The sequence below is a fragment of the Phoca vitulina genome, unplaced genomic scaffold, assembly GCF_004348235.1.
Source record: "Phoca vitulina isolate PV1807 unplaced genomic scaffold, GSC_HSeal_1.0 scaffold16, whole genome shotgun sequence".
In the NCBI taxonomy this organism is placed as follows: Eukaryota; Metazoa; Chordata; class Mammalia; order Carnivora; family Phocidae; genus Phoca; species Phoca vitulina.
In genome coordinates this window covers 18,350,980-18,364,197 of record NW_022589719.1, presented here as the reverse complement: position 1 = coordinate 18,364,197, position 13,218 = coordinate 18,350,980, and the positions used below count along the sequence as shown (strand labels likewise).

Genomic DNA, 13,218 nt, shown 5'->3' with positions numbered 1-13,218 from the left:
CCATCTGAAAACAACAACTTTGTGTGTTTGGTGCTATTTCTGAATCCTAGTGGTGATTGGATTTCAGTGTCTTCCCCTTTGTAGCTCCAACTCCTGGCTTTCAGGAGGAAAACAGGCAGGCTTTTAGAAAGAAAAAAATAAATAAATAACTTCTGCCACACAGTACCTGAGTTTCTTTGCCTATTCCTAACCTCCGAGCATTGGGGGTTGCTTTGAAACGCAGCTGTTCTGGCTCTGCCCTCCAGGTGGCAGCGGTGCCACACCACAGAGGCTCCAACCCCCTCGTCCTCGACTTCAAGTGTTAATGCAATTGACCAATCAGTGCTAAGATGATGGGAGGTAATTGGGTAATTGTATTTTACTGATCACAAGCAGAGAAAGGGAAAGGAAAAGGGGAAAGAAAGAGGGGCAGAGGAGGGAAGGGGACTGCAGTCCGAGAGGAGATTTGGGGACTAGGACCCAAAACGTCAGGACGCGGCATTGGCTGAGAGAAAGCCTAGAGCGGCAGGAGGTGCCACGGCCACAAGGAGCGCATTTATTTATCCGGGGAGGGCGGGGAGAGCGGGCGGGGTGGGGGGGGGGGGGGGGAGAGGAGCGGGCGGGAGAGGAAGAGAGTTCAAGCCGAAGTGGATGGAAGGGGACCGGGGTTTCTGCCGCGCAGGGAGCCGCGAGCCAGGGCGATGGCGCTAAGAACGGCGCGGAGCAGCTGCGCTCCCGAGAACGCGTCTCCTCGCGGAGAACCAGCCGGCGTCGAGAAGGTCTGCGCGAAGAGAGGCCAACTTGTGGCTCCAAAATGCACCCGACGCAGCTGGAAATGAGATCAAAGCTGCAGTTTCATTCGAGAAGGATGAGAGGAGCCAGCGATTAGGGATTTTTTTTTTTTTTAATGTTTAACCTCCCTCGTTCCATTTTCTATTTTCCTTTTTTCTTTCCTTATTATGGTTTTTAAATTTGCCTAACACCCCGTCGGTCCCCTCACTTCGCCTTCCCCATTTGAAATAAAAAGCCCAGTTTGAACTTCTTTCGCTGCGGCGCCCCCGGATGCGCTGCCCGCTGATGGAGGAGAAGGGGACCCCGGGGCTGGCAGGGGCCACCGGCGAGGGACCGCGTCACGCGTCTCCCCCGTGATCCGGGCCCTGATCGCGGAGTTCTGCAACACCTGGAGGATCTGGACCCGGTGCCGGGGGTGGGGGCGGGGACAGAGGAAACGAAAGCCACCCTGAGCCTTAAAAAAAAGAAGAAGAAAAAAAAGTAGCGGGGGGGGAGGGAGGAATGATTTTCTTCTTGACAGCTGACGGAGCCTTGAAATTTTCCTCCACTACCTCCGCCCCCGCCCCCGCCCCCGCCCCCCGCACTCCATTTAACGTGAGATTATGAAATTGCAGAGGCGGTGGAGGGAAGGAGACAGGATATAACAGGGAGTTTGGAGGGAGAGGGGAAGGTGGCTGGCCGGGTGGCTGAAATCAAAAATCCAATTGCGCACTGGGTTGTGATGAGAAATCTAATTAGATATTTGGAGAAGGGGCCGGCCGGAAGGCTGGCGAGTGGGGGGAGTTGATCCCCAAATTCTTCGAAGGGGGAGTTAGGGGTTAGGAATCAACGATGTAAACGGAGACTTTTTTTGGTGGCGGTGGCTGTTGGGTGCCTTGTAAAAATGAAGGATGCGGGACGCAGCTCTCTCTTGGAACCGAACGCAGTGGATAAACTGATTGTGCAAGAGAAAACGAAGAAGGAAGCTTTTTCTTGTGAGACCTGGATCTTAACACAAATGTGTATGTGTGCACACAGGGAGCCTTGAAAAATGAAATAAACCCGTGTCAGACCCACGCGGCTCGGTGTGTTCTGACATAAATAAATAATAATAAAACAGCTGCCCCCCCCAAAAAACAGGATGATTGGAAATGGAGAACGGAGGATCCACAAAGAAAAAGTATGTTCTTTTTTCTCTATAAAGGAGAAAGTAAGCCAAGGAGATATTTTTGGAATTGAAAGTTTGGGGCTTTTTTTTTTTTTTTTTTTAGGAAAGTAAAGACCTGCTATGGTGGTGTTTTCTTTTCTTTTTGAATTTCCCACAAGAGGAGAGGGAATTAATAATACATCTGCAAAGAAATTTCGGAGAAGAAAAGTTGACCGCGGCAGAATGAGGCATTGATTGGGGGAGAGAAACCAGCAGAGAGCACAGTTGGATTTGTGCCTATGTTGACTAAAATTGATGGATAATTGCAGTTGGATTTTTCTTCATCAACCTCCCCCCACACCTTTTTTTTTTTTCTTTCTTCTTTTTGGTGTCAAGATCATGCGTTTTCGCTTGTTCTTAACCACCTGGATTTCCATCTGGATGTTGCTGTGACCTGTCTGAAATACAGTGAGTGATTCTTATTTTCTTTTTTTATTGATGGAGAAAATACCCATTAATTTAGCTTTCCTCGTTCCTTGATTCCTGCACCCCTTCGGTGGGATTCTTAAAGACCTGGCTGTTGGGGGCCAGAAAATAGGGAGAGGGTGACCCAGGCTTCTCTTCCATCAGGTTGTGCTCACCAATAAGCCGGTTTGCTATAATGATGTAGGTTGTCTGCATCCTGGGCAAATGCCTTTGCAAATGTGTACCAGGAAAAAAAATAAATCTCCCCAAGAAAGCCGCTGCAGTGTGGGGTGCCTGTGCTGTTTGATTGACACTCTGGAATGCGTTTAAGTTGCATGGCAGCCTTGGAGTTAGATGCACAAATGTTTAGCCATTGGAAATCGAAGGGACCAATTTAAATTTCATTATCCAACCTGACATTGCAGATCAACAGAATGTATTAACACAAAAATATGATAATAAACCAAGCAGATGAAGGATGGCTTGTGGAGGGTGGGTGGGTGGAGGGAGGGAGAGTGGGCACGGGGGAGGAAGTGGGGGAGAGAGGTGGCTGCACTTTCCCCCATCTCCTTGCATACACATGCTCAAATGTGGCCTTCAGATTACCTAGGTTCTCCCCTGTGCTAAGAATGGGAAGGAGGACCCACTTCTTTTCGACCCCACCCCCTTCAAACTAACCACTTCTTTGGATAACAGAAAGGCTGTCCAGAGATTGAAGGTGGCTTGGGCGGTTGACTTGGGTTTTGCCAGAAATCTTCCCAACATCACCAAGACAGGACTCTTGAGAAAAAGGCAGAAATCTGGTGTCCTGTGGTAACTTAGATAAGGAGCTAAAGAAAAGGTCTGTGTATTAAGCACCAGTGTTTCTCATGTGCCAGCTTTGTCTTGGGAGAGAGAGGCCAATAAAGATCAATAAGAGAAGGTTGAAAATGCTCAGGGAGCCTGGGGGGCCTGTAGGATCACCCCTCTTTCCATCTCCTTCCTCCCCCATCACTTCCAGGGCCATGGAGCTGGCTTTTTTTTTTTTTTTTTTTTTTTCTTTTAACAGAACTCTCCCTCTTCATCCTTCGATATTCCTCTCTGGGGCCTTCTATCAGAATCATAGACTCATATAACTTTAGAGCCAGAAGACTCCTCAGAGATCTAATGCCAATAAAAAAAGGAAACTGAGGCCTAGAGAAGCTATAACTCTGCTTAATGGCCAAACCTTAGGAGACAGGTAACTCACAAGCCTTTAAACAGCAGACAAAAGTCAGTCTGGGATCCAAGCTGGACAAGAATCAACCCTATATAGCGTGGCTACTTCTGTCCCCATGGCTGCCATTTTTACCTAGAAGGGTCAAGGAAGGAACCTGTCCTGAAAGCTTGACATAAACTCTGACCACTCTGGACCTTAGGAGTAGCCCATCTACAGTATTCATATCCTTTCTAATACTTTTTTTTTTAATAGCAGAGCTCAGATAATCCTAGTTTTAATACTACTAAAAATATTTTTAAAAAAGATCCCCAACTCTGGTATATCCCGAAGGAGATAAGAGGCCGAAATCTCCTGGATCCCTCCTTGGTGCTGGGCACATTTAACCTGGTGAGTGGTGGTCCCTGGAGAGTCATTAAGAACCGTGGAGTTAGATTTATATTAGGGAGGTGATAATAGAAACCAGAAACACCCTTGCTAAAAGCCTCGGAGTCTGTTTTTACGCTCACATCATCTATTCTTATCCTTTTCATTACTCCTTAACTAAACTAGCCTACAGCTGAGCACTTCTTTAATTTATTTTTCTGGCCACATGTTTCCTGTTGGGACACAGATCAGGCAATACATTTATCAACCTATGAAAATAATCATGCAGGATTTTTTTTTTCTCCCCTGAGCTCCTTGTAGCCTTCTGCATATCTTAGAATTCCTTGCAGGTTGTTTGTTTGTTTGCTTTTTTATTTTGTTTTTTACATGACCACAGTTAAGTCACTGCTTGCGATAATAGATTGATTCAAGTTATCTCAAGTTCCTGTTACGTTGCAACTTAGCACAAGTGACAAAAGAGGGGGGAAAAGTACTTTGTTTTTACTGCTTAGCTCTGGACATCATGTGGGAAACCCCCCAGCCTTGCAGTCAGCCTGGCTTCTGTTAATCCGTGGAGATCTGTCTCTCTTTCTTTCTTTTTTCTTTTTTTTTTTCCTTTTTGAATTCAAAATGTCTTCACTGCTACTCCAGTTAGACCTGAAAGTACATTCCTCTCCTAAACATTGTCAGCTCCTCTCGGTACCCTCCACACTTGCACACATGCAAACTTTTCTGAGAAAAAGAAGGAAGAAGGGAAGGGGGTGGGGGTGGGGGATAGAGAGAGAAGGAGAGAGAGAAAGAGAGTAGAGATATGTTTAAAGTTGTGGGCTGAAATGTGTCCTCCCACTCACCTCCATTTAAACATGTTCTTCAGATCTAGAGATGATGGAGCATCTAAGGATGGCATCATTTTTCATGCTGGTGAATCACTTCCACTACAGTTAGGGATGCATTGCCCAGCTTGGGGTTTAGCTCCTTTTGTTTGTCATTCAGGGTTGGCCCGATATTCTAAGCAACTTGCTCATGGACTGCTGAAAGAATTTTGACCATGCAAGAGCAGGAAAGTTACCTCATTTCAGCTTATTTCAGGGCCAAGGTTGGTGCCCTTTGAGTGACATTTGTGAGTAGGTAGTTGAATACTCAGATTCTGCGGAGGGCCATAGGCCCAGAAAGCTGCTGGGTTTTCCAAGTTCTGAAGTTACTTTTTCTTTTTTTTTTTTTTAAGATTTTATTTATTTGAGAGAGAACGAGAGAGAGAGCGAGCACATGAGAGGGGGGAGGGTCAGAGGGAGAAGCAGGCTCCCTGCTCAGCAGGGAGCAGGGAGCCCGATGCGGGACTTGATCCCGGGACTCCAGGATCATGACCTGAGCTAAAGGCAGTCGTTTAACCAACTGAGCCACCCAGGCGCCCCTTAAGTTACTTTTTCAAGTATCTTCCCACTCTGATTTAATTGCTGTGCCCTTTGGGCAATAACTTTAATTTCTCTGACCCTCAATCTTCTCATCTGTATAATGGGAATGGTAATGTCAACAAATTAGAATGGTTTTGTGAATTAAAAGTAATGTTATGCAAAGCCCCAGGCATAATAGGCCCTCTAAGGAGGCCTGTTTGTTATGATTGTTCTTGGATTAATTTGGATTAACTTCCTGGGAATTAATACAGGCTGGCTGAGCATTTTACCAGTTCTAGTGGCTACGCTCAAGAACTAGGGAATGTGCAACTGACTTCACGGGAGTTGCCAGATTCTTCTTTTGATGTCTTATCAGGACAGATTGGCTGCAAGATATCATTTTAGATAGGAAATACTGCTTCCAGCCAGAAGCCGAAAAATCAAGATTTTCTCCTTAAAGTATAGAAACGTAAATCTCAGCAAAAATAACACTTGAGAGAGATTTTGGGGAAAAATAATGCTATTGTATGTACTATGGGTCGAAAAGTTGCATATGATAGCTCTTATATATTAAATGTATAATTTTAGCTGTCTGTTACAGTGTCTGGCTCTGGAATGCTCAAAATAGAGGCAGATTTCTAGGTAGTTATATAATTTAAAGTAGATAGTGTAAAATTCCGTTACTAATATTAAGGCCCCCAAGTTCACAATTTGGATGCATAGGCTTCCTAGATATAAGGAATCCTATGTTTGTTAAACCTCTTTTGTGATAGGATAAAGGCCTGATAGAGTCTATGAAATCAAGATTTCATGTAGACATACTTGTCTTATAGTTTGCATGTGCTAATCTCCCAACACCAACTTGCCAGGGGTTTTCTGAGGCAGCCGGTCATGGTCATTGCTCCTAATTTCATTGTCTACAACAGCAACCCTGTGTTCTGTCCATTTCCTCAATATGTTTCCGGAGACCTGTTCTCCCTTAGAGGGAAAAAGAATCCTACTGTTTTAATTATTGTTATTCTTGATATCATATCTGTGGATGATAACAAGACAGGCTGAGGGATTGCCCATTGGAATTTTATACTGTGGCTTTTCAGTTAGGAAAACAATTTGAAATCTGTGTTCATTTTTGGAAAAGCATTCTAAAGCTAATCATTTTCACTGATCTTAAGATGAGATGGAAATCATCTATGGAAGTTCTTACCATTTCATAGATTTTACTTTTTTGTGTGCTCCTTAAAGGTGACTAAGAAATTTGGTAAACTTGGACACCGGCACCATAAGTGAATATGAATATTCAGCTTTCCACTGTGTCACGTGTGTTACATGCACTATTTAACCTCTCTGAGTCTGTTTGCTCATCTGTAAAATAGGGGCGATAACAACCAGATAGAACTGAGTGCCATGAGGATGAAATCAGATTGCATTATGTTATGCACGGTAGGCATTCAATACATGCACATTTAAATTGAGCATCTATGATTTTAGTTCAAGTAATGCGTAATTTGCAAATAAAAAATAAACTGATATGGTCTGGTTAAAGGAAGCAGTTTATCTAAATTCATGTTGGTATAGATTTTAAAAAGGAGAAATGTATTAATGAGGTTGGAGTAATTAGGTACAATCACTTTTGGTAAGATCCTATACTTTTTTTTTTTTTTAGTTTTTAATTTAATCACCAGGTGCTCATCATGACAAGGGCCCTCCTTAATCTGGATCACCTATTTCACCCATCCCCCCACCCCAACCCCCCTCTGGTAATCATCAGTTTGTTCTCTATATTTAAGAGTCTGTTTCTTGGTCTATCTCTCTTTCTCCCCCCACCCCTTTTGCTCATTTGTTATGTTTTGGTAAGATCCTACACTTTAAAAACATATTTGGATATACTTTCGTGAATGCTATTCCTTCAGGAAAGATTGAAACATGCTTTGTGAATTGTGGAAAATATACTCTGTGTCTGTGTAAACTTTGTTTAGATTACTTTATAATACAAATATAAAAAATTAATGATTTATAAATGGTGTTTTGGAAGACTCTCCAAAGGGATCAAGAGTCTCTTGCATCTTACTTTTCTTCAAAATGATTTCTCTGGAGAAATGTAAATTTGACAGTTGAAATTTGGTTGGGCAAATCTTGTGGCTGAGACAGTGTGCTTGTCACACTCTCTGATGGCAAGGATTTTATTTGTTCTCTGGCAGGTTCTCAGCACCTCAGAAGAGTTTTTGACAGTGTGCATGCAGTAAATATTCTTTGAATGACTAATTGAATTTAGTTTGAGACATCCCCTCCAAAAAACTCAAATGCACGTATATCTGCGTGTTTGCACCTTCCTGCAGGAACACAAATACATGTAAGAAACGTGGCTTTCAGGAATCTGTAGAGGTTCGATGAGAAATACCAATCAATGGGTGTACTGACGTGTGTGTGTGTGTGTGTGTGTGTGTGTGTGTGCAGATATTAAGCCCTTATTGAGTGGCTTCCTTATGTTGCAAAGGCTGAGGTCTGAAAGTTAGGTGCTACAGTGTTTTTTTCCTACTCGATGTTGCCAGTAACACACTGTAACAATTTGTATAAGTCATTTTACCTCTCTTAGGTCAGGCTTATATTCTCCTCTATTAAATAAAGGTGAAAACTAAGATGCCTTCAAGCTAAGATTTTAGGATTCCGAATTTATAATTGACTACCTAGGGATTCAGGATTCCTAGGAACTGAAAATATTAATCCCTGATCTCAGGATACTAGTTGTTAAAATGTGGAGTATAGTATTCTGGGAGAAAAGCAGAATCACTGTTACAATGGCAGATATGTAGGGTAAAAAGGGGAAGGAAATCTCTAGTGTGTGTAGGGGAAATATAAAGCGATTTGAAATAGAGAAACATTGCATTCTAAGTTTGTTTCACACCTGTTAGCTGGTGGATCCTAAGTAGCAATTAACCTAGCAATGTCTCTGTTTCCTCAACTATAAAAATGGAAATAATTTTTTATGCAGTTATTTTGGAAGCACTGAAATGTCTACATGTTTGGCACATGATCAGTATACAATAAATGCTAGCTCACTTTCTTTTCATTAAAATCCTTGGTTATTTTTCACAGATGTGGGAACATTTAACTGAAAGTCTTGTGAGTGTTTTGCTTTATATTTATACTGAGTATGTAAATGAATTTTTTGCCAACTTTACTATCAAAGTTGGCAATATTATTTTTGATAATGTTTTCCAGTGTCAATCATATTTATAATGAAGTCTAAAAGGATGAAAAACTTGTGTTAGATTAATTAACTTATTTCAACTTTGGCATGAGCTGATGGCAGATATCTATGCTTATGGAAGCTTTTAACACTTAAGGAAGTTGTGGGTATAATTTCTTAATAGCAGTAGTAACTACCATTTATTTATTGAGCATTTGGTATGCACCAGGCACTATGTCAAAATTATGTATTTTTCTGCTTAATTCTCACCTAGGGAACTGAAACAAAAAGAGCCTAAGTAATTTGTCCAAGGTCATATAGCAACTAATCAGTGGACCTAGAAGTAGAAGCTACATTTCTTCTGACTTTAGAACCTGAGATGAGAATCAGTAAATTCAAACTTTTTCACTTGGTAACAAATAAACACTCCAGTTCACCATCATCTAGCCTAGTACTCAGTCTGAATATTTTAATTGAGACTGAGATGGCTACAGTCTCCCCTTTCCCTATTTCTTGGAACAAAAGTTATACTGAGATGCTTAGGTCACATGTACGTTGCATATCTTTGTCAGTCTTCAACTATATCCAAGTGTGCCCCTAAGTGAGAAAGGGACAACTAAGAAACACTGGGGGAAAATCGCGCTAACTCACTCAACATACTAGCAGAAAAGCTTTACAAAATGTTGTGAGATCATCTGGAAATTCAAAGTTGTATGAGAAATAAGGTCAACGCTAATAGTGTTTGGTGTTTATTAGTTACAATGTCATATGAACCAGAGGCGCTCCTAATGGTGGGCACCTAATGCCTGATCTCGGGTCTCATCACGGTTAATCTGTCTGCAGCACTCGATACCAGTATGGCCTCTGGCTTTCTGAAACCCTTCCAGAGGATTAAGGTGCTGCTCACCGTCCCTTCCTTTATTAATTTCACTTCCTCCTCCTCCAGTCCTCCTGTTCACTCCTTAAATGTTGAAGGCATCCCCCTTTGAATTTATTCTATTCTCTCTCTCTGCATTCTTAAGACATGTCAACTGGGCTTATTTTGAGAGATGACACTGAAATCCTTGGCCTCAACCACCCTGTGGCTAGTAAATCTCCATTGCCAGAAAGCTCCTACTCACATATCTGGGTCTCCTGTGGACCTTACAAACTTAATATGCCAACTGTAACTGATTATTTGCCCCCCAGAAGCCTATATATTTTCAGTTTCAAATGATATCCATATCTCTTTCACTTCCCTCATATCCCGTGACTCATCAAATCACTCATCAATCTATTCTCTGTCTTAAACTCAGTTCAGATTCCATTGTTTCTCTCCTAGATGTCTTCTGATGATGCCAACTTTTCTCCAGTGTAGTCCATTATTCATTCTTCCTTTAAAAGGATTATCCTAAGAAATAAAGCTGGACATCCCCTTCTAGATTCTATAAATGCATTTATAGAATAAAATCAAAATTCTACTTTTGATAATACAATCTGGCCAGCCTATTCATGCCTCTCTTGTCCACCTGCCATACTGAATATTTTATTCCTCTAGAGATACTCTAGGCTAGTTTTGGCTCACACTGTGAGACCTAATCCATGTTTCTAGGATATACCCATACTTCAAGTCTCAGAGCAAGTTACTGCCTCTGGAAAAACGTTTCCCAGCTTCCCTAGGCCCACTGAGTTCCCCTTCTCTTCTTTACATCAGCATTTTGTTAATAGATCTGTATTAGCTTTTTTTTTTTGAAGATTTTATTTATTTATTTATTTATTTACTTATTTGAGAAAGAGAGAGAGAGAGCATGAGTGGGGTGAGGGACAGAGGGAGAAGCAGACTCCCCGCTGAGCAGGAAGCCCGATGCAAGGCTAGATCCCAGGACTCAGGGATCATGACCCAAGCCAAAGGCAGATGCTTAACGACTGAGCCACCCAGGTGCCCCAATAGCTTTTATCACTGTTATAACAACTGTTTACTTGGCTAAAACCCACTAGGTGGTGACTTTTTTTTAAGTTATGGACCTCATCTTAACTCGTCATATCCCATATCTAACTAACGTATTGCACAGGAGTTCTCAGTTTGGTAGTGCCAATAACTATGTGGACTGATCTAACACATCTTTAAGGTGAAAAGTTTCCTTTAATTTGGTTGATGGTGTAAGGCCATTATTTTCCAATATTTTCACCATTAGGATACTTTTTTTTTTTTTTTCCTTTTTAGGGACCCAACGTTTCAGAACTACTTTGACCAATAAATACCTTGCAATTTGTTTCTCCATTTTTCCTAATTGAAACATATACTTGCCAATCACCACTCTCTAAATAACCCACATAAACACTTTTGCCATGACCTGATATAAACTGAACTAAAAGAAAAGGAGTTTTAATTACAGTATGCAATTGAGTACAGGCATGATTTTGAATCAGCTTTTTGAAATATTGGTAATAGCTGTCTTTGAGGATACCAGTTTTGAAAATAGTTCTATAAATATATTTTAGCATGAATTTTAGGCTCTAATTTGTAGCTGCTAATCGTAGGCTCACTGCAGGCTTTGCAATGCAGACTCCTGGATGGCATTGTTCACAAAGAATATTACTGACAAAAAGGAAGGTGCGCCTTGAAGCTAGACACCACACAAGCTGCAGGGTTACATGAAGTGGGCCTTTTTACTCATGAATGACTATTGGAAAGAGACTATGCCTTTTAATTTTGAATATTGCCCAAAAAAGGACTCATGCAGTGGAAGAATAAAAAAGATGGTCTCTTTAGTAAAAATGCCTGGATTGAAAAATTTGGTGAGTTGTAGTCACTTTTTACAACATGTGGACAGCTGATTTTATGGAGCCTGGTTCATCTCAGGAGATGCTTTGGCATCATGCTTCATGGTCACTGCCTCCTTTCTCTCATAAGAAACAGCAGAAGACACTGGATTAGATTTTTTTTTTTTTTTAAATGTTAAATGGTAAGACATTAATTATGGTTTTATTTTATTCTTCAATCTTTGAATGTAAATAAATGGCTTGAATATGTTGAATTAGAACATTTCCTTTACCTTTAGTCTTTTTTGTTTTGTTTTGTTTTTCTTCTAGTCTTAGTTTCTGCCCCCACCCCAGTTTAGAGCTTACTATTGTTAATCTCTAATAATAGTAAATAAGAGAGAATTAATTGTAGTGCTTCGCAGTGCTTTTTAAATCTAGCTATCCCTTTGAATCCTCTCAACATTTTGGTCCCAGAATTTCCAAAGCAATATTCTCTATTAACTACACCCTTTGTGATAAAGTATCAGGTTCTGGTGTATGTGGTGGGGGGGAGGTGGAGTGATGTGCAAGGAAAGGTTTCTTTAGAGGATCAAGTGCTGTATTTGGCCTCTGGTTCTTGCCAGATTATAAACTGCTGAGACAACAGTTTTCTTGGAGGGGTCCATTTGTTTGTTTTATCCAATTTTGGCCAAGTCACTGTCTGGAAAGTGGGAGAATTTAGCCATTTCATTGTATTTCCTTATTTGTTGTTAAGGTGGATATCTGGGATGGCGATGGGTTTCTCAGATTAAAAAACAGTAAGGTCTTTTTCTTATGACTAATACTGTCCTCTCATTATTAAAATCGTCTGTTATTGTGATGTGGCCCTGCCTTGGAACAAGTTGATTGATTGATTTGTGATGTTTTAATACATAGCCTGTTGTTGATACAGCTGATCCTTTTATAGGGTTTTTGAGTCTAAGAAACGTAGTACTATTCTCAGGACAATAGACAGATTTTCTTGAACCAATGATTTGATGGTAAGAACTTGAGTAACTAAGTATGGGGAGGGAGGTGGTTAAAAAAGGTGCATGGCATTTGAAAATGTAGACATGAATGGTTTAAAATGAAATGATTTACAATGGAAAGGTTTACAGCTGAATCTGAGCCAGATCTCAGATTGTGCTGATTTTACAACCTCAGGTGAAAAGGAGGTGGGTGGGTGGGACGAGGGAAGGGAGAGGAAGCCGGAGAGATTGATTGAGATTACTCTGATCCTGGCTGTTCTGATCTGAGCAGAGAGAATGCTGAGAGTTTAGTTAGCTGATCTCTGGACAGACTCACCTGGACAGGGACCAGGGCATGTGTGTGGGTGAATGAATTCAAATGCATGATGGGAACTAAGCCAGGGGACTCTGCTTTCCTCGAACTGGAAAGGCAGAACGTCAGAAGCCTCCCTAAAAGAGTTAACATCTACACAGTGGTGTTCAGGAAGGCAAGAATGGAACTATGAAGGCTTTCTCTGTATTGTTTGAACGTTGCCATGGCGATAGTCTCCAGCAGAAGTTACATGTTTTTCAGTTCCCCAAAGCAGCAAACAGCCTTTCCTCTCCTCATCCTCCCTTCATCCCTCCCTATCTCCTCCATCCTTGGTCCTTATCTCCTCCACCTTTCCCTCCTCCCGCCCGTCCTTTCTTTTGTTCTCACTTTCTCAACTGTTCTCCATTAACAGCAAAAATATTCCAACTCCACGAGGTCGCTTTTAGGCAGAAAGGGAGTCAGACATACAGCCTTCTATCCGGGTTTCTGTTTTCCCCCGTCTGTTTACGCATTAAAGACCTAATTAGACGGAAGCTGTGGATGGAAGCAGGGTTGGGGCTTTCCCTGTTGGTAGGACATAGAACATATTATAATGGTTGGTGTTGTGGTGATATGTTAATTGGATCGCTCCAGGCAAGTGCAGAGCAGCAGTCTCTGACAATTAGAAAGAACAATG

General features: G+C 41.5%; 1 protein-coding gene across 13 annotated transcripts in view; it reads left to right on the top strand.

Annotated features, from left to right (window-relative positions):
• The window catches only part of LRRC4C (leucine rich repeat containing 4C), a 1,196,081-nt gene that overhangs the window by 1,031,940 nt on the left and 150,923 nt on the right, over window positions 1-13,218 (top strand). For 4 of the 13 annotated variants that reach the window (XM_032413931.1, XM_032413932.1, XM_032413930.1 and 1 more), the window contains exon 1: window positions 575-2,365. The exons of the other annotated variants lie outside the window; for them this stretch is intronic. The gene's annotated coding sequence lies outside the window, so the exon portion shown is untranslated. Of the gene's footprint in view, window positions 1-574; window positions 2,366-13,218 lie in introns of those variants that run through there. 13 annotated transcript variants of the gene reach the window in all.